Below are 21,030 nucleotides of genomic sequence, written 5' to 3' on the forward strand. Positions count from 1 at the left end.
AAAAAGGCTGTTGGGGGCTAGGGAGTATCGAGTTGATCATTATACATGAAGAAATAACCAATTTCATCGTTTGGTTTATGTTTTACACGCGTTTTAAATTTTATTGCCGAAATCGCTTTTTCTCGCCGAGATAAGCACGTTTTCTGAAATGCCGCTCTCCCGTCACTCTGGTTAAAGTGTTATGAAAAAAAAGGCTGTTGGGGGCTAGGGAGTATCGAGTTGATCATTATACATGAAGAAATAACCAATTTCATCGTTTGGTTTATGTTTTACACGCGTTTTAAATTTTATTGCCGAAATCGCTTTTTCTCGCCGAGATAAGCACGTTTTCTGAAATGCCGCTCTCCCGTCACTCTGGTTAAAGTGTTATGAAAAAAAAGGCTGTTGGGGGCTAGGGAGTATCGAGTTGATCATTATACATGAAGAAATAACCAATTTCATCGTTTGGTTTATGTTTTACACGCGTTTTAAATTTTATTGCCGAAATCGCTTTTTCTCGCCGAGATAAGCACGTTTTCTGAAATGCCGCTCTCCCGTCACTCTGGTTAAAGTGTTATGAAAAAAAAGGCTGTTGGGGGCTAGGGAGTATCGAGTTGATCATTATACATGAAGAAATAACCAATTTCATCGTTTGGTTCATGTTTTACACGCGTTTTAAATTTTATTGCCGAAATCGCTTTTTCTCGCCGAGATAAGCACGTTTTCTGAAATGCCGCTCTCCCGTCACTCTGGTTAAAGTGTTATGAAAAAAAAGGCTGTTGGGGGCTAGGGAGTATCGAGTTGATCATTATACATGAAGAAATAACCAATTTCATCGTTTGGTTTATGTTTTACACGCGTTTTAAATTTTATTGCCGAAATCGCTTTTTCTCGCCGAGATAAGCACGTTTTCTGAAATGCCGCTCTCCCGTCACTCTGGTTAAAGTGTTATGAAAAAAAGGCTGTTGGGGGCTAGGGAGTATCGAGTTGATCATTATACATGAAGAAATAACCAATTTCATCGTTTGGTTTATGTTTTACACGCGTTTTAAATTTTATTGCCGAAATCGCTTTTTCTCGCCGAGATAAGCACGTTTTCTGAAATGCCGCTCTCCCGTCACTCTGGTTAAAGTGTTATGAAAAAAAAAGGCTGTTGGGGGCTAGGGAGTATCGAGTTGATCATTATACATGAAAAAATAACCAATTTCATCGTTTGGTTTATGTTTTACACGCGTTTTAAATTTTATTGCCGAAATCGCTTTTTCTCGCCGAGATAAGCACGTTTTCTGAAATGCCGCTCTCCCGTCAATCTGGTTAAAGTGTTATGAAAAAAAAGGCTGTTGGGGGCTAGGGAGTATCGAGTTGATCATTATACATGAAGAAATAACCAATTTCATCGTTTGGTTTATGTTTTACACGCGTTTTAAATTTTATTGCCGAAATCGCTTTTTCTCGCCGAGATAAGCACGTTTTCTGAAATGCCGCTCTCCCGTCACTCTGGTTAAAGTGTTATGAAAAAAAAGGCTGTTGGGGGCTAGGGAGTATCGAGTTGATCATTATACATGAAGAAATAACCAATTTCATCGTTTGGTTTATGTTTTACACGCGTTTTAAATTTTATTGCCGAAATCGCTTTTTCTCGCCGAGATAAGCACGTTTTCTGAAATGCCGCTCTCCCGTCACTCTGGTTAAAGTGTTATGAAAAAAAAGGCTGTTGGGGGCTAGGGAGTATCGAGTTGATCATTATACATGAAGAAATAACCAATTTCATCGTTTGGTTTATGTTTTACACGCGTTTTAAATTTTATTGCCGAAATCGCTTTTTCTCGCCGAGATAAGCACGTTTTCTGAAATGCCGCTCTCCCGTCACTCTAGTTAAAGTGTTATGAAAAAAAAGGCTGTTGGGGGCTAGGGAGTATCGAGTTGATCATTATACATGAAGAAATAACCAATTTCATCGTTTGGTTTATGTTTTACACGCGTTTTAAATTGTATTGCCGAAATCGCTTTTTCTCGCCGAGATAAGCACGTTTTCTGAAATGCCGCTCTCCCGTCACCCAGGTTAAAGTGTTATGAAAAAAAAGGCTGTTGGGGGCTAGGGAGTATCGAGTTGATCATTATACATGAAGAAATAACCAATTTCATCGTTTGGTTTATGTTTTACACGCGTTTTAAATTTTATTGCCGAAATCGCTTTTTCTCGCCGAGATAAGCACGTTTTCTGAAACGCCGCTCTCCCGTCACTCTGGTTAAAGTGTTATGAAAAAAAAGGCTGTTGGGGGCTAGGGAGTATCGAGTTGATCATTATACATGAAGAAATAACCAATTTCATCGTTTGGTTTATGTTTTACACGCATTTTAAATTTTATTGCCGAAATCGCTTTTTCTCGCCGAGATAAGCACGTTTTCTGAAATGCCGCTCTCCCGTCACTCTGGTTAAAGTGTTATGAAAAAAAAGGCTGTTGGGGGCTAGGGAGTATCGAGTTGATCATTATACATGAAGAAATAACCAATTTCATCGTTTGGTTTATGTTTTACACGCGTTTTAAATTTTATTGCCGAAATCGCTTTTTCTCGCCGAGATAAGCACGTTTTCTGAAATGCCGCTCTCCCGTCACTCTGGTTAAACTGTTATGAAAAAAAAGGCTGTTGGGGGCTAGGGAGTATCGAGTTGATCATTATACATGAAGAAATAACCAATTTCATCGTTTGGTTTATGTTTTACACGCGTTTTAAATTTTATTGCCGAAATCGCTTTTTCTCGCCGAGATAAGCACGTTTTCTGAAATGCCGCTCTCCCGTCACTCTGGTTAAAGTGTTATGAAAAAAAAAGGCTGTTGGGGGCTAGGGAGTATCGAGTTGATCATTATACATGAAGAAATAACCAATTTCATCGTTTGGTTTATGTTTCACACGCGTTTCAAATTTTATTGCCGAAATCGCTTTTTCTCGCCGAGATAAGCACGTTTTCTGAAATGCCGCTCTCCCGTCACTCTGGTTAAAGTGTTATGAAAAAAAAAGGCTGTTGGGGGCTAGGGAGTATCGAGTTGATCATTATACATGAAGAAATAACCAATTTCATCGTTTGGTTTATGTTTTACACGCGTTTTAAATTTTATTGCCGAAATCGCTTTTTCTCGCCGAGATAAGCACGTTTTCTGAAATGCCGCTCTCCCGTCACTCTGGTTAAAGTGTTATGAAAAAAAAGGCTGTTGGGGGCTAGGGAGTATCGAGTTGATCATTATACATGAAGAAATAACCAATTTCATCGTTTGGTTTATGTTTTACACGCGTTTTAAATTGTATTGCCGAAATCGCTTTTTCTCGCCGAGATAAGCACGTTTTCTGAAATGCCGCTCTCCCGTCACTCTGGTTAAAGTGTTATGAAAAAAAAGGCTGTTGGGGGCTAGGGAGTATCGAGTTGATCATTATACATGAAGAAATAACCAATTTCATCGTTTGGTTTATGTTTTACACGCGTTTTAAATGTTATTGCCGAAATCGCTTTTTCTCGCCGAGATAAGCACGTTTTCTGAAATGCCGCTCTCCCGTCACTCTGGTTAAAGTGTTATGAAAAAAAAGGCTGTTGGGGGCTAGGGAGTATCGAGTTGATCATTATACATGAAGAAATAACCAATTTCATCGTTTGGTTTATGTTTTACACGCGTTTTAAATTCTATTGCCGAAATCGCTTTTTCTCGCCGAGATAAGCACGTTTTCTGAAATGCCGCTCTCCCGTCACTCTGGTTAAAGTGTTATGGAAAAAAAGGCTGTTGGGGGCTAGGGAGTATCGAGTTGATCATTATACATGAAGAAATAACCAATTTCATCGTTTGGTTTATGTTTTACACGCATTTTAAATTTTATTGCCAAAATCGCTTTTTCTCGCCGAGATAAGCACGTTTTCTGAAATGCCGCTCTCCCGTCACTCTGGTTAAAGTGTTATGAAAAAAAGGCTGTTGGGGGCTAGGGAGTATCAAGTTGATCATTATACATGAAGAAATAACCAATTTCATCGTTTGGTTTATGTTTTACACGCGTTTTAAATTTTATTGCCGAAATCGCTTTTTCTCGCCGAGATAAGCACGTTTTCTGAAATGCCGCTCTCCCGTCACTCTGGTTAAAGTGTTATGAAAAAAAAGGCTGTTGGGGGCTAGGGAGTATCGAGTTGATCATTATACATGAAGAAATAACCAATTTCATCGTTTGGTTTATGTTTTACACGCGTTTTAAATTTTATTGCCGAAATCGCTTTTTCTCGCCGAGATAAGCACGTTTTCTGAAATGCCGCTCTCCCGTCACTCTGGTTAAAGTGTTATGAAAAAAAAGGCTGTTGGGGGCTAGGGAGTATCGAGTTGATCATTATACATGAAGAAATAACCAATTTCATCGTTTGGTTTATGTTTTACACGCGTTTTAAATTTTATTGCCGAAATCGCGTTTTCTCGCCGAGATAAGCACGTTTTCTGAAATGCCGCTCTCCCGTCACTCTGGTTAAAGTGTTATGAAAAAAAAGGCTGTTGGGGGCTAGGGAGTATCGAGTTGATCATTATACATGAAGAAATAACCAATTTCATCGTTTGGTTTATGTTTTACACGCGTTTTAAATTTTATTGCCGAAATCGCTTTTTCTCGCCGAGATAAGCACGTTTTCTGAAATGCCGCTCTCCCGTCACTCTGGTTAAAGTGTTATGAAAAAAAAGGCTGTTGGGGGCTAGGGAGTATCGAGTTGATCATTATACATGAAGAAATAACCAATTTCATCGTTTGGTTTATGTTTTACACGCGTTTTAAATTTTATTGCCGAAATCGCTTTTTCTCGCCGAGATAAGCACGTTTTCTGAAATGCCGCTCTCCCGTCACTCTGGTTAAAGTGTTATGAAAAAAAAGGCTGTTGGGGGCTAGGGAGTATCGAGTTGATCATTATACATGAAGAAATAACCAATTTCATCGTTTGGTTTATGTTTTACACGCGTTTTAAATTTTATTGCCGAAATCGCTTTTTCTCGCCGAGATAAGCACGTTTTCTGAAATGGCGCTCTCCCGTCACTCTGGTTAAAGTGTTATGAAAAAAAAGGCTGTTGGGGGCTAGGGAGTATCGAGTTGATCATTATACATGAAGAAATAACCAATTTCATCGTTTGGTTTATGTTTTACACGCGTTTTAAATTTTATTGCCGAAATCGCTTTTTCTCGCCGAGATAAGCACGTTTTCTGAAATGCCGCTCTCCGGTCACTCTGGTTAAAGTGTTATGAAAAAAAAGGCTGTTGGGGGCTAGGGAGTATCGAGTTGATCATTATACATGAAGAAATAACCAATTTCATCGTTTGGTTTAAGTTTTACACGCGTTTTAAATTTTATTGCCGAAATCGCTTTTTCTCGCCGAGATAAGCACGTTTTCTGAAATGCCGCTCTCCCGTCACTCTGGTTAAAGTGTTATGAAAAAAAAGGCTGTTGGGGGCTAGGGAGTATCGAGTTGATCATTATACATGAAGAAATAACCAATTTCATCGTTTGGTTTATGTTTTACACGCGTTTTAAATTTTATTGCCGAAATCGCTTTTTCTCGCCGAGATAAGCACGATTTCTGAAATGCCGCTCTCCCGTCACTCTGGTTAAAGTGTTATGAAAAAAAAGGCTGTTGGGGGCTAGGGAGTATTGAGTTGATCATTATACATGAAGAAATAACCAATTTCATCGTTTGGTTTATGTTTTACACGCGTTTTAAATTTTATTGCCGAAATCGCTTTTTCTCGCCGAGATAAGCACGTTTTCTGAAATGCCGCTCTCCCGTCACTCTGGTTAAAGTGTTATGAAAAAAAAGGCTGTTGGGGGCTAGGGAGTATCGAGTTGATCATTATACATGAAGAAATAACCAATTTTATCGTTTGGTTTATGTTTTACACGCGTTTTAAATTTTATTGCCGAAATCGCTTTTTCTCGCCGAGATAAGCACGTTTTCTGAAATGCCGCTCTCCCGTCACTCTGGTTAAAGTGTTATGAAAAAAAAGGCTGTTGGGGGCTAGGGAGTATCGAGTTGATCATTATACATGAAGAAATAACCAATTTCATCGTTTGGTTTATGTTTTACACGCATTTTAAATTTTATTGCCGAAATCGCTTTTTCTCGCCGAGATAAGCACGTTTTCTGAAATGCCGCTCTCCCGTCACTCTGGTTAAAGTGTTATGAAAAAAAAGGCTGTTGGGGGCTAGGGAGTATCGAGTTGATCATTATACATGAAGAAATAACCAATTTCATCGTTTGGTTTATGTTTTACACGCGTTTTAAATTTTATTGCCGAAATCGCTTTTTCTCGCCGAGATAAGCACGTTTTCTGAAATGCCGCTCTCCCGTCACTCTGGTTAAAGTGTTATGAAAAAAAAGGCTGTTGGGGGCTAGGGAGTATCGAGTTGATCATTATACATGAAGAAATAACCAATTTCATCGTTTGGTTTATGTTTTACACGCGTTTTAAATTTTATTGCCGAAATCGCTTTTTCTCGCCGAGATAAGCACGTTTTCTGAAATGCCGCTCTCCCGTCACTCTGGTTAAAGTGTTATGAAAAAAAAGGCTGTTGGGGGCTAGGGAGTATCGAGTTGATCATTATACATGAAGAAATAACCAATTTCATCGTTTGGTTTATGTTTTACACGCGTTTTAAATTGTATTGCCGAAATCGCTTTTTCTCGCCGAGATAAGCACGTTTTCTGAAATGCCGCTCTCCCGTCACTCTGGTTAAAGTGTTATGAAAAAAAAGGCTGTTGGGGGCTAGGGAGTATCGAGTTGATCATTATACATGAAGAAATAACCAATTTCATCGTTTGGTTTATGTTTTACACGCGTTTAAAATGTTATTGCCGAAATCGCTTTTTCTCGCCGAGATAAGCACGTTTTCTGAAATGCCGCTCTCCCGTCACTCTGGTTAAAGTGTTATGAAAAAAAAGGCTGTTGGGGGCTAGGGAGTATCGAGTTGATCATTATACATGAAGAAATAACCAATTTCATCGTTTGGTTTATTTTTTACACGCGTTTTAAATTTTATTGCCGAAATCGCTTTTTCTCGCCGAGATAAGCACGTTTTCTGAAATGCCGCTCTCCCGTCACTCTGGTTAAAGTGTTATGAAAAAAAAGGCTGTTGGGGGCTAGGGAGTATCGAGTTGATCATTATACATGAAGAAATAACCAATTTCATCGTTTGGTTTATGTTTTACACGCGTTTTAAATTTTATTGCCGAAATCGCTTTTTCTCGCCGAGATAAGCACGTTTTCTGAAATGCCGCTCTCCCGTCACTCTGGTTAAACTGTTATGAAAAAAAAGGCTGTTGGGGGCTAGGGAGTATCGAGTTGATCATTATACATGAAGAAATAACCAATTTCATCGTTTGGTTTATGTTTTACACGCGTTTTAAATTTTATTGCCAAAATCGCTTTTTCTCGCCGAGATAAGCACGTTTTCTGAAATGCCGCTCTCACGTCACTCTGGTCAAAGTGTTATGAAAAAAAAGGCTGTTGGGGGCTAGGGAGTATCGAGTTGATCATTATACATGAAGAAATAACCAATTTCATCGTTTGGTTTATGTTTTACACGCGTTTTAAATTTTATTGCCGAAATCGCTTTTTCTCGCCGAGATAAGCACGTTTTCTGAAATGCCGCTCTCCCGTCACTCTGGTTAAAGTGTTATGAAAAAAAAGGCTGTTGGGGGCTAGGGAGTATCGAGTTGATCATTATACATGAAGAAATAACCAATTTCATCGTTTGGTTTATGTTTTACACGCGTTTTAAATTTTATTGCCGAAATCGCTTTTTCTCGCCGAGATAAGCACGTTTTCTGAAATGCCGCTCTCCCGTCACTCTGGTTAAAGTGTTATGAAAAAAAAGGCTGTTGGGGGCTAGGGAGTATCGAGTTGATCATTATACATGAAGAAATAACCAATTTCATCGTTTGGTTTATGTTTTACACGCGTTTTAAATTTTATTGCCGAAATCGCTTTTTCTCGCCGAGATAAGCACGTTTTCTGAAATGCCGCTCTCCCGTCACTCTGGTTAAAGTGTTATGAAAAAAAAGGCTGCTGGGGGCTAGGGAGTATCGAGTTGATCATTATGCATGAAGAAATAACCAATTTCATCGTTTGGTTTATGTTTTACACGCGTTTTAAATTTTATTGCCGAAATCGCTTTTTCTCGCCGAGATAAGCACGTTTTCTGAAATGCCGCTCTCCCGTCACTCTGGTTAAAGTGTTATGGAAAAAAAAGGCTGTTGGGGGCTAGGGAGTATCGAGTTGATCATTATACATGAAGAAAAAACCAATTTCATCGTTTGGTTTATGTTTTACACGCGTTTTAAATTTTATTGCCGAAATCGCTTTTTCTCGCCGAGATAAGCACGTTTTCTGAAATGCCGCTCTCCCGTCACTCTGGTTAAAGTGTTATGAAAAAAAAGGCTGTTGGGGGCTAGGGAGTATCGAGTTGATCATTATACATGAAGAAATAACCAATTTCATCGTTTGGTTTATGTTTTACACGCATTTTAAATTTTATTGCCGAAATCGCTTTTTCTCGCCGAGATAAGCACGTTTTCTGAAATGCCGCTCTCCCGTCACTCTGGTTAAAGTGTTATGAAAAAAAAGGCTGTTGGGGGCTAGGGAGTATCGAGTTGATCATTATACATGAAGAAATAACCAATTTCATCGTTTGGTTTATGTTTTACACGCGTTTTAAATTTTATTGCCGAAATCGCTTTTTCTCGCCGAGATAAGCACGTTTTCTGAAATGCCGCTCTCCCGTCACTCTGGTTAAAGTGTTATGAAAAAAAAGGCTGTTGGGGGCTAGGGAGTATCGAGTTGATCATTATACATGAAGAAATAACCAATTTCATCGTTTGGTTTATGTTTTACACGCGTTTTAAATTTTATTGCCGAAATCGCTTTTTCTCGCCGAGATAAGCACGTTTTCTGAAATGCCGCTCTCCCGTCACTCTGGTTAAAGTGTTATGAAAAAAAAGGCTGTTGGGGGCTAGGGAGTATTGAGTTGATCATTATACATGAAGAAATAACCAATTTCATCGTTTGGTTTATGTTTTACACGCGTTTAAAATGTTATTGCCGAAATCGCTTTTTCTCGCCGAGATAAGCACGTTTTCTGAAATGCCGCTCTCCCGTCACTCTGGTTAAAGTGTTATGAAAAAAAAGGCTGTTGGGGGCTAGGGAGTATCGAGTTGATCATTATACATGAAGAAATAACCAATTTCATCGTTTGGTTTATGTTTTACACGCGTTTTAAATTTTATTGCCGAAATCGCTTTTTCTCGCCGAGATAAGCACGTTTTCTGAAATGCCGCTCTCCCGTCACTCTGGTTAAAGTGTTATGAAAAAAAAGGCTGTTGGGGGCTAGGGAGTATCGAGTTGATCATTATACATGAAGAAATAACCAATTTCATCGTTTGGTTTATGTTTTACACGCGTTTTAAATTTTATTGCCGAAATCGCTTTTTCTCGCCGAGATAAGCACGTTTTCTGAAATGCCGCTCTCCCGTCACTCTGGTTAAACTGTTATGAAAAAAAAGGCTGTTGGGGGCTAGGGAGTATCGAGTTGATCATTATACATGAAGAAATAACCAATTTCATCGTTTGGTTTATGTTTTACACGCGTTTTAAATTTTATTGCCAAAATCGCTTTTTCTCGCCGAGATAAGCACGTTTTCTGAAATGCCGCTCTCACGTCACTCTGGTCAAAGTGTTATGAAAAAAAAGGCTGTTGGGGGCTAGGGAGTATCGAGTTGATCATTATACATGAAGAAATAACCAATTTCATCGTTTGGTTTATGTTTTACACGCGTTTTAAATTTTATTGCCGAAATCGCTTTTTCTCGCCGAGATAAGCACGTTTTCTGAAATGCCGCTCTCCCGTCACTCTGGTTAAAGTGTTATGAAAAAAAAGGCTGTTGGGGGCTAGGGAGTATCGAGTTGATCATTATACATGAAGAAATAACCAATTTCATCGTTTGGTTTATGTTTTACACGCGTTTTAAATTTTATTGCCGAAATCGCTTTTTCTCGCCGAGATAAGCACGTTTTCTGAAATGCCGCTCTCCCGTCACTCTGGTTAAAGTGTTATGAAAAAAAAGGCTGTTGGGGGCTAGGGAGTATCGAGTTGATCATTATACATGAAGAAATAACCAGTTTCATCGTTTGGTTTATGTTTTACACGCGTTTTAAATTTTATTGCCGAAATCGCTTTTTCTCGCCGAGATAAGCACGTTTTCTGAAATGCCGCTCTCCCGTCACTCTGGTTAAAGTGTTATGAAAAAAAAGGCTGTTGGGGGCTAGGGAGTATCGAGTTGATCATTATACATGAAGAAATAACCAATTTCATCGTTTGGTTTATGTTTTACACGCGTTTTAAATTTTATTGCCGAAATCGCTTTTTCTCGCCGAGATAAGCACGTTTTCTGAAATGCCGCTCTCCCGTCACTCTGGTTAAAGTGTTATGAAAAAAAAGGCTGTTGGGGGCTAGGGAGTATCGAGTTGATCATTATACATGAAGAAATAACCAATTTCATCGTTTGGTTTATGTTTTACACGCGTTTTAAATTTTATTGCCGAAATCGCTTTTTCTCGCCGAGATAAGCACGTTTTCTGAAATGCCGCTCTCCCGTCACTCTGGTTAAAGTGTTATGAAAAAAAAGGCTGTTGGGGGCTAGGGAGTATCGAGTTGATCATTATACATGAAGAAATAACCAATTTCATCGTTTGGTTTATGTTTTACACGCGTTTTAAATTTTATTGCCGAAATCGCTTTTTCTCGCCGAGATAAGCACGTTTTCTGAAATGCCGCTCTCCCGTCACTCTGGTTAAAGTGTTATGAAAAAAAAGGCTGTTGGGGGCTAGGGAGTATCGAGTTGATCATTATACATGAAGAAATAACCAATTTCATCGTTTGGTTTATGTTTTACACGCATTTTAAATTGTATTGCCGAAATCGCTTTTTCTCGCCGAGATAAGCACGTTTTCTGAAATGCCGCTCTCCCGTCACTCTGGTTAAAGTGTTATGAAAAAAAAGGCTGTTGGGGGCTAGGGAGTATCGAGTTGATCATTATACATGAAGAAATAACCAATTTCATCGTTTGGTTTATGTTTTACACGCGTTTTAAATTTTATTGCCGAAATCGCTTTTTCTCGCCGAGATAAGCACGTTTTCTGAAATGCCGCTCTCCCGTCACTCTGGTTAAAGTGTTATGAAAAAAAAGGCTGTTGGGGGCTAGGGAGTATCGAGTTGATCATTATACATGAAGAAATAACCAATTTCATCGTTTGGTTTATGTTTTACACGCGTTTTAAATTTTATTGCCGAAATCGCTTTTTCTCGCCGAGATAAGCACGTTTTCTGAAATGCCGCTCTCCCGTCACTCTGGTTAAAGTGTTATGAAAAAAAAGGCTGTTGGGGGCTAGGGAGTATCGAGTTGATCATTATACATGAAGAAATAACCAATTTCATCGTTTGGTTTATGTTTTTCACGCGTTTTAAATTTTATTGCCGAAATCGCTTTTTCTCGCCGAGATAAGCACGTTTTCTGAAATGCCGCTCTCCCGTCACTCTGGTTAAAGTGTTATGAAAAAAAAGGCTGTTGGGGGCTAGGGAGTATCGAGTTGATCATTATACATGAAGAAATAACCAATTTCATCGTTTGGTTTATGTTTTACACGCGTTTTAAATTTTATTGCCGAAATCGCTTTTTCTCGCCGAGATAAGCACGTTTTCTGAAATGCCGCTCTCCCGTCACTCTGGTTAAAGTGTTATGGAAAAAAAAGGCTGTTGGGGGCTAGGGAGTATCGAGTTGATCATTATACATGAAGAAATAACCAATTTCATCGTTTGGTTTATGTTTTACACGCGTTTTAAATTTTATTGCCGAAATCGCTTTTTCTCGCCGAGATAAGCACGTTTTCTGAAATGCCGCTCTCCCGTCACTCTGGTTAAAGTGTTATGAAAAAAAAGGCTGTTGGGGGCTAGGGAGTATCGAGTTGATCATTATACATGAAGAAATAACCAATTTCATCGTTTGGTTTATGTTTTACACGCGTTTTAAATTTTATTGCCGAAATCGCTTTTTCTCGCCGAGATAAGCACGTTTTCTGAAATGCCGCTCTCCCGTCACTCTGGTTAAAGTGTTATGAAAAAAAAGGCTGTTGGGGGCTAGGGAGTATCGAGTTGATCATTATACATGAAGAAATAACCAATTTCATCGTTTGGTTTATGTTTTACACGCGTTTTAAATTTTATTGCCGAAATCGCTTTTTCTCGCCGAGATAAGCACGTTTTCTGAAATGCCGCTCTCCCGTCACTCTGGTTAAAGTGTTATGAAAAAAAAGGCTGTTGGGGGCTAGGGAGTATCGAGTTGATCATTATACATGAAGAAATAACCAATTTCATCGTTTGGTTTATGTTTTACACGCGTTTTAAATTTTATTGCCGAAATCGCTTTTTCTCGCCGAGATAAGCACGTTTTCTGAAATGCCGCTCTCCCGTCACTCTGGTTAAAGTGTTATGAAAAAAAAGGCTGTTGGGGGCTAGGGAGTATCGAGTTGATCATTATACATGAAGAAATAACCAATTTCATCGTTTGGTTTATGTTTTACACGCGTTTTAAATTTTATTGCCGAAATCGCTTTTTCTCGCCGAGATAAGCACGTTTTCTGAAATGCCGCTCTCCCGTCACTCTGGTTAAAGTGTTATGAAAAAAAAGGCTGTTGGGGGCTACGGAGTATCGAGTTGATCATTATACATGAAGAAATAACCAATTTCATCGTTTGGTTTATGTTTTACACGCGTTTTAAATTTTATTGCCGAAATCGCTTTTTCTCGCCGAGATAAGCACGTTTTCTGAAATGCCGCTCTCCCGTCACTCTGGTTAAAGTGTTATGAAAAAAAAGGCTGTTGGGGGCTAGGGAGTATCGAGTTGATCATTATACATGAAGAAATAACCAGTTTCATCGTTTGGTTTATGTTTTACACGCGTTTTAAATTTTATTGCCGAAATCGCTTTTTCTCGCCGAGATAAGCACGTTTTCTGAAATGCCGCTCTCCCGTCACTCTGGTTAAAGTGTTATGAAAAAAAAGGCTGTTGGGGGCTAGGGAGTATCGAGTTGATCATTATACATGAAGAAATAACCAATTTCATCGTTTGGTTTATGTTTTACACGCGTTTTAAATTTTATTGCCGAAATCGCTTTTTCTCGCCGAGATAAGCACGTTTTCTGAAATGCCGCTCTCCCGTCACTCTGGTTAAAGTGTTATGAAAAAAAAGGCTGTTGGGGGCTAGGGAGTATCGAGTTGATCATTATACATGAAGAAATAACCAATTTCATCGTTTGGTTTATGTTTTACACGCGTTTTAAATTTTATTGCCGAAATCGCTTTTTCTCGCCGAGATAAGCACGTTTTCTGAAATGCCGCTCTCCCGTCACTCTGGTTAAAGTGTTATGAAAAAAAAGGCTGTTGGGGGCTAGGGAGTATCGAGTTGATCATTATACATGAAGAAATAACCAATTTCATCGTTTGGTTTATGTTTTACACGCGTTTTAAATTTTATTGCCGAAATCGCTTTTTCTCGCCGAGATAAGCACGTTTTCTGAAATGCCGCTCTCCCGTCACTCTGGTTAAAGTGTTATGAAAAAAAAGGCTGTTGGGGGCTAGGGAGTATCGAGTTGATCATTATACATGCAGAAATAACCAATTTCATCGTTTGGTTTATGTTTTACACGCATTTTAAATTGTATTGCCGAAATCGCTTTTTCTCGCCGAGATAAGCACGTTTTCTGAAATGCCGCTCTCCCGTCACTCTGGTTAAAGTGTTATGAAAAAAAAGGCTGTTGGGGGCTAGGGAGTATCGAGTTGATCATTATACATGAAGAAATAACCAATTTCATCGTTTGGTTTATGTTTTACACGCGTTTTAAATTTTATTGCCGAAATCGCTTTTTCTCGCCGAGATAAGCACGTTTTCTGAAATGCCGCTCTCCCGTCACTCTGGTTAAAGTGTTATGAAAAAAAAGGCTGTTGGGGGCTAGGGAGTATCGAGTTGATCATTATACATGAAGAAATAACCAATTTCATCGTTTGGTTTATGTTTTACACGCGTTTTAAATTTTATTGCCGAAATCGCTTTTTCTCGCCGAGATAAGCACGTTTTCTGAAATGCCGCTCTCCCGTCACTCTGGTTAAAGTGTTATGAAAAAAAAGGCTGTTGGGGGCTAGGGAGTATCGAGTTGATCATTATACATGAAGAAATAACCAATTTCATCGTTTGGTTTATGTTTTTCACGCGTTTTAAATTTTATTGCCGAAATCGCTTTTTCTCGCCGAGATAAGCACGTTTTCTGAAATGCCGCTCTCCCGTCACTCTGGTTAAAGTGTTATGAAAAAAAAGGCTGTTGGGGGCTAGGGAGTATCGAGTTGATCATTATACATGAAGAAATAACCAATTTCATCGTTTGGTTTATGTTTTACACGCGTTTTAAATTTTATTGCCGAAATCGCTTTTTCTCGCCGAGATAAGCACGTTTTCTGAAATGCCGCTCTCCCGTCACTCTGGTTAAAGTGTTATGAAAAAAAAGGCTGTTGGGGGCTAGGGAGTATCGAGTTGATCATTATACATGAAGAAATAACCAATTTCATCGTTTGGTTTATGTTTTACACGCGTTTTAAATTTTATTGCCGAAATCGCTTTTTCTCGCCGAGATAAGCACGTTTTCTGAAATGCCGCTCTCCCGTCACTCTGGTTAAAGTGTTATGAAAAAAAAGGCTGTTGGGGGCTAGGGAGTATCGAGTTGATCATTATACATGAAGAAATAACCAATTTCATCGTTTGGTTTATGTTTTACACGCGTTTTAAATTTTATTGCCGAAATCGCTTTTTCTCGCCGAGATAAGCACGTTTTCTGAAATGCCGCTCTCCCGTCACTCTGGTTAAAGTGTTATGAAAAAAAAGGCTGTTGGGGGCTAGGGAGTATCGAGTTGATCATTATACATGAAGAAATAACCAATTTCATCGTTTGGTTTATGTTTTACACGCGTTTTAAATTTTATTGCCGAAATCGCTTTTTCTCGCCGAGATAAGCACGTTTTCTGAAATGCCGCTCTCCCGTCACTCTGGTTAAAGTGTTATGAAAAAAAAGGCTGTTGGGGGCTACGGAGTATCGAGTTGATCATTATACATGAAGAAATAACCAATTTCATCGTTTGGTTTATGTTTTACACGCGTTTTAAATTTTATTGCCGAAATCGCTTTTTCTCGCCGAGATAAGCACGTTTTCTGAAATGCCGCTCTCCCGTCACTCTGGTTAAAGTGTTATGAAAAAAAAGGCTGTTGGGGGCTAGGGAGTATCGAGTTGATCATTATACATGAAGAAATAACCAGTTTCATCGTTTGGTTTATGTTTTACACGCGTTTTAAATTTTATTGCCGAAATCGCTTTTTCTCGCCGAGATAAGCACGTTTTCTGAAATGCCGCTCTCCCGTCACTCTGGTTAAAGTGTTATGAAAAAAAAGGCTGTTGGGGGCTAGGGAGTATCGAGTTGATCATTATACATGAAGAAATAACCAATTTCATCGTTTGGTTTATGTTTTACACGCGTTTTAAATTTTATTGCCGAAATCGCTTTTTCTCGCCGAGATAAGCACGTTTTCTGAAATGCCGCTCTCCCGTCACTCTGGTTAAAGTGTTATGAAAAAAAAGGCTGTTGGGGGCTAGGGAGTATCGAGTTGATCATTATACATGAAGAAATAACCAATTTCATCGTTTGGTTTATGTTTTACACGCGTTTTAAATTTTATTGCCGAAATCGCTTTTTCTCGCCGAGATAAGCACGTTTTCTGAAATGCCGCTCTCCCGTCACTCTGGTTAAAGTGTTATGAAAAAAAAGGCTGTTGGGGGCTAGGGAGTATCGAGTTGATCATTATACATGAAGAAATAACCAATTTCATCGTTTGGTTTATGTTTTACACGCGTTTTAAATTTTATTGCCGAAATCGCTTTTTCTCGCCGAGATAAGCACGTTTTCTGAAATGCCGCTCTCCCGTCACTCTGGTTAAAGTGTTATGAAAAAAAAGGCTGTTGGGGGCTAGGGAGTATCGAGTTGATCATTATACATGCAGAAATAACCAATTTCATCGTTTGGTTTATGTTTTACACGCATTTTAAATTGTATTGCCGAAATCGCTTTTTCTCGCCGAGATAAGCACGTTTTCTGAAATGCCGCTCTCCCGTCACTCTGGTTAAAGTGTTATGAAAAAAAAGGCTGTTGGGGGCTAGGGAGTATCGAGTTGATCATTATACATGAAGAAATAACCAATTTCATCGTTTGGTTTATGTTTTACACGCGTTTTAAATTTTATTGCCGAAATCGCTTTTTCTCGCCGAGATAAGCACGTTTTCTGAAATGCCGCTCTCCCGTCACTCTGGTTAAAGTGTTATGAAAAAAAAGGCTGTTGGGGGCTAGGGAGTATCGAGTTGATCATTATACATGAAGAAATAACCAATTTCATCGTTTGGTTTATGTTTTACACGCGTTTTAAATTTTATTGCCGAAATCGCTTTTTCTCGCCGAGATAAGCACGTTTTCTGAAATGCCGCTCTCCCGTCACTCTGGTTAAAGTGTTATGAAAAAAAAGGCTGTTGGGGGCTAGGGAGTATCGAGTTGATCATTATACATGAAGAAATAACCAATTTCATCGTTTGGTTTATGTTTTTCACGCGTTTTAAATTTTATTGCCGAAATCGCTTTTTCTCGCCGAGATAAGCACGTTTTCTGAAATGCCGCTCTCCCGTCACTCTGGTTAAAGTGTTATGAAAAAAAAGGCTGTTGGGGGCTAGGGAGTATCGAGTTGATCATTATACATGAAGAAATAACCAATTTCATCGTTTGGTTTATGTTTTACACGCGTTTTAAATTTTATTGCCGAAATCGCTTTTTCTCGCCGAGATAAGCACGTTTTCTGAAATGCCGCTCTCCCGTCACTCTGGTTAAAGTGTTATGGAAAAAAAAGGCTGTTGGGGGCTAGGGAGTATCGAGTTGATCATTATACATGAAGAAATAACCAATTTCATCGTTTGGTTTATGTTTTACACGCGTTTTAAATTTTATTGCCGAAATCGCTTTTTCTCGCCGAGATAAGCACGTTTTCTGAAATGCCGCTCTCCCGTCACTCTGGTTAAAGTGTTATGAAAAAAAAGGCTGTTGGGGGCTAGGGAGTATCGAGTTGATCATTATACATGAAGAAATAACCAATTTCATCGTTTGGTTTATGTTTTACACGATGCTGAGCTCCAGCTGGAAGTGTAAAAAGAACCGGGCTGGTTAAAAAAAGAACCGGGCGACCCGGTAAAATTGCTTAGCCGGGGCTCTGGAAGCCTAACACGGCGTGATCTTGTCCAAAAAGCCGCTGCTGAGCTCCAGCTGGAAGTGTAAAAAGAACCGGGCTGGTTAAAAAAAAGAACCGGGCGACCCGGTAAAATTGCTTAGCCGGGGCTCTGGAAGCCTAACACGGCGTGATCTTTTCCAAAAAGCCGCTGCTGAGCTCCAGCTGGAAGTGTAAAAAGAACCGGGCTGGTTAAAAAAAAGAACCGGGCGGCCCGGTAAAATTGCTTAGCCGGGGCTCTGGAAGCCTAACCCGGCGTGATACTGTGCATAAAGCTGCTGCTGAGCTCCAGCTGGAAGTGTAAAAAAAACCGGGCTGGTTAAAAAAAAGAACCGGGCGACCCTGTAAAATTGCTTAGCCGGGGCTCTGGAAGCCTAACACGGCGTGATCTTGTCCAAAAACCCGCTGCTGAGCTCCAGCTGGAAGTGTAAAAAGAACCGGGCTGGTTAAAAAAAAGAACCGGGCGGGCCGGTAAAATTGCTTAGCCGGGGCTCTGGAAGCCTAACACGGCGTGATCTTGTCCAAAAAGCCGCTCGTGAGCTCCAGCTGGAAGTGTAAAAAGAACCGGGCTGGTTCAAAAAAAAGAACCGGGCGGCCCGGTAGAATTGCTTAGCCGAGGTCCTGGAAGCCTAACCCGGCGTGATCTTGCGCAAAAAGCCGCTGCTGAGCTCCAGCTGGAAGTGTAAAAAGAACCGGGCTGGTTCAAAAAAAGAACCGGGCGGCCCGGTAAAATTGCTTAGCCGGGGTCCTGGAAGCCTAACGCGGCGTGATCTTGCCCGAAAGTCGGCCTCTATACTTCCATATTAGGTAATGCCGCTCTCCCGTCACTCTGGTTAAAGTGTTATGAAAAAAAAGGCTGTTGGGGGCTAGGGAGTATCGAGTTGATCATTATACATGAAGAAATAACCAATTTCATCGTTTGGTTTATGTTTTACACGCGTTTTAAATTTTATTGCCGAAATCGCTTTTTCTCGCCGAGATAAGCACGTTTTCTGAAATGCCGCTCTCCCGTCACTCTGGTTAAAGTGTTATGAAAAAAAAGGCTGTTGGGGGCTAGGGAGTATCGAGTTGATCATTATACATGAAGAAATAACCAATTTCATCGTTTGGTTTATGTTTTACACGCGTTTTAAATTTTATTGCCGAAATCGCTTTTTCTCGCCGAGCATAAGCACGTTTTCTGAAATGCCGCTCTCCCGTCACTCTGGTTAAAGTGTTATGAAAAAAAAGGCTGTTGGGGGCTAGGGAGTATCGAGTTGATCATTATACATGAAGAAATAACCAATTTCATCGTTTGGTTTATGTTTTACACGCGTTTTAAATTTTATTGCCGAAATCGCTTTTTCTCGCCGAGATAAGCACGTTTTCTGAAATGCCGCTCTCCCGTCACTCTGGTTAAAGTGTTATGAAAAAAAAGGCTGTTGGGGGCTAGGGAGTATCGAGTTGATCATTATACATGAAGAAATAACCAATTTCATCGTTTGGTTTATGTTTTACACGCGTTTTAAATTTTATTGCCGAAATCGCTTTTTCTCGCCGAGATAAGCACGTTTTCTGAAATGCCGCTCTCCCGTCACTCTGGTTAAAGTGTTATGAAAAAAAAGGCTGTTGGGGGCTAGGGAGTATCGAGTTGATCATTATACATGAAGAAATAACCAATTTCATCGTTTGGTTTATGTTTTACACGCGTTTTAAATTTTATTGCCGAAATCGCTTTTTCTCGCCGAGATAAGCACGTTTTCTGAAATGCCGCTCTCCCGTCACTCTGGTTAAAGTGTTATGAAAAAAAAGGCTGTTGGGGGCTAGGGAGTATCGAGTTGATCATTATACATGAAGAAATAACCAATTTCATCGTTTGGTTTATGTTTTACACGCGTTTTAAATTTTATTGCCGAAATCGCTTTTTCTCGCCGAGATAAGCACGTTTTCTGAAATGCCGCTCTCCCGTCACTCTGGTTAAAGTGTTATGAAAAAAAAGGCTGTTGGGGGCTAGGGAGTATCGAGTTGATCATTATACATGAAGAAATAACCAATTTCATCGTTTGGTTTATGTTTTACACGCGTTTTAAATTTTATTGCCGAAATCGCTTTTTCTCGCCGAGATAAGCACGTTTTCTGAAATGCCGCTCTCCCGTCACTCTGGTTAAAGTGTTATGAAAAAAAAGGCTGTTGGGGGCTAGGGAGTATCGAGTTGATCATTATACATGAAGAAATAACCAATTTCATCGTTTGGTTTATGTTTTACACGCGTTTTAAATTTTATTGCCGAAATCGCTTTTTCTCGCCGAGATAAGCACGTTTTCTGAAATGCCGCTCTCCCGTCACTCTGGTTAAAGTGTTATGAAAAAAAAGGCTGTTGGGGGCTAGGGAGTATCGAGTTGATCATTATACATGAAGAAATAACCAATTTCATCGTTTGGTTTATGTTTTACACGCGTTTTAAATTTTATTGCCGAAATCGCTTTTTCTCGCCGAGATAAGCACGTTTTCTGAAATGCCGCTCTCCCGTCACTCTGGTTAAAGTGTTATGAAAAAAAAGGCTGTTGGGGGCTAGGGAGTATCGAGTTGATCATTATACATGAAGAAATAACCAATTTCATCGTTTGGTTTATGTTTTACACGCGTTTTAAATTTTATTGCCGAAATCGCTTTTTCTCGCCGAGATAAGCACGTTTTCTGAAATGCCGCTCTCCCGTCACTCTGGTTAAAGTGTTATGAAAAAAAAGGCTGTTGGGGGCTAGGGAGTATCGAGTTGATCATTATACATGAAGAAATAACCAATTTCATCGTTTGGTTTATGTTTTACACGCGTTTTAAATTTTATTGCCGAAATCGCTTTTTCTCGCCGAGATAAGCACGTTTTCTGAAATGCCGCTCTCCCGTCACTCTGGTTAAAGTGTTATGAAAAAAAAGGCTGTTGGGGGCTAGGGAGTATCGAGTTGATCATTATACATGAAGAAATAACCAATTTCATCGTTTGGTTTATGTTTTACACGCGTTTTAAATTTTATTGCCGAAATCGCTTTTTCTCGCCGAGATAAGCACGTTTTCTGAAATGCCGCTCTCCCGTCACTCTGGTTAAAGTGTTATGAAAAAAAAGGCTGTTGGGGGCTAGGGAGTATCGAGTTGATCATTATACATGAAGAAATAACCAATTTCATCGTTTGGTTTATGTTTTACACGCGTTTTAAATTTTATTGCCGAAATCGCTTTTTCTCGCCGAGATAAGCACGTTTTCTGAAATGCCGCTCTCCCGTCACTCTGGTTAAAGTGTTATGAAAAAAAAGGCTGTTGGGGGCTAGGGAGTATCGAGTTGATCATTATACATGAAGAAATAACCAATTTCATCGTTTGGTTTATGTTTTACACGCGTTTTAAATTTTATTGCCGAAATCGCTTTTTCTCGCCGAGATAAGCACGTTTTCTGAAATGCCGCTCTCCCGTCACTCTGGTTAAAGTGTTATGAAAAAAAAGGCTGTTGGGGGCTAGGGAGTATCGAGTTGATCATTATACATGAAGAAATAACCAATTTCATCGTTTGGTTTATGTTTTACACGCGTTTTAAATTTTATTGCCGAAATCGCTTTTTCTCGCCGAGATAAGCACGTTTTCTGAAATGCCGCTCTCCCGT

This window comes from Syngnathus leptorhynchus, unplaced genomic scaffold (assembly GCF_054491065.1).
Source record: "Syngnathus leptorhynchus isolate UIUO unplaced genomic scaffold, UIUO_Slep HiC_scaffold_53, whole genome shotgun sequence".
Taxonomy (NCBI): Eukaryota; Metazoa; Chordata; class Actinopteri; order Syngnathiformes; family Syngnathidae; genus Syngnathus; species Syngnathus leptorhynchus.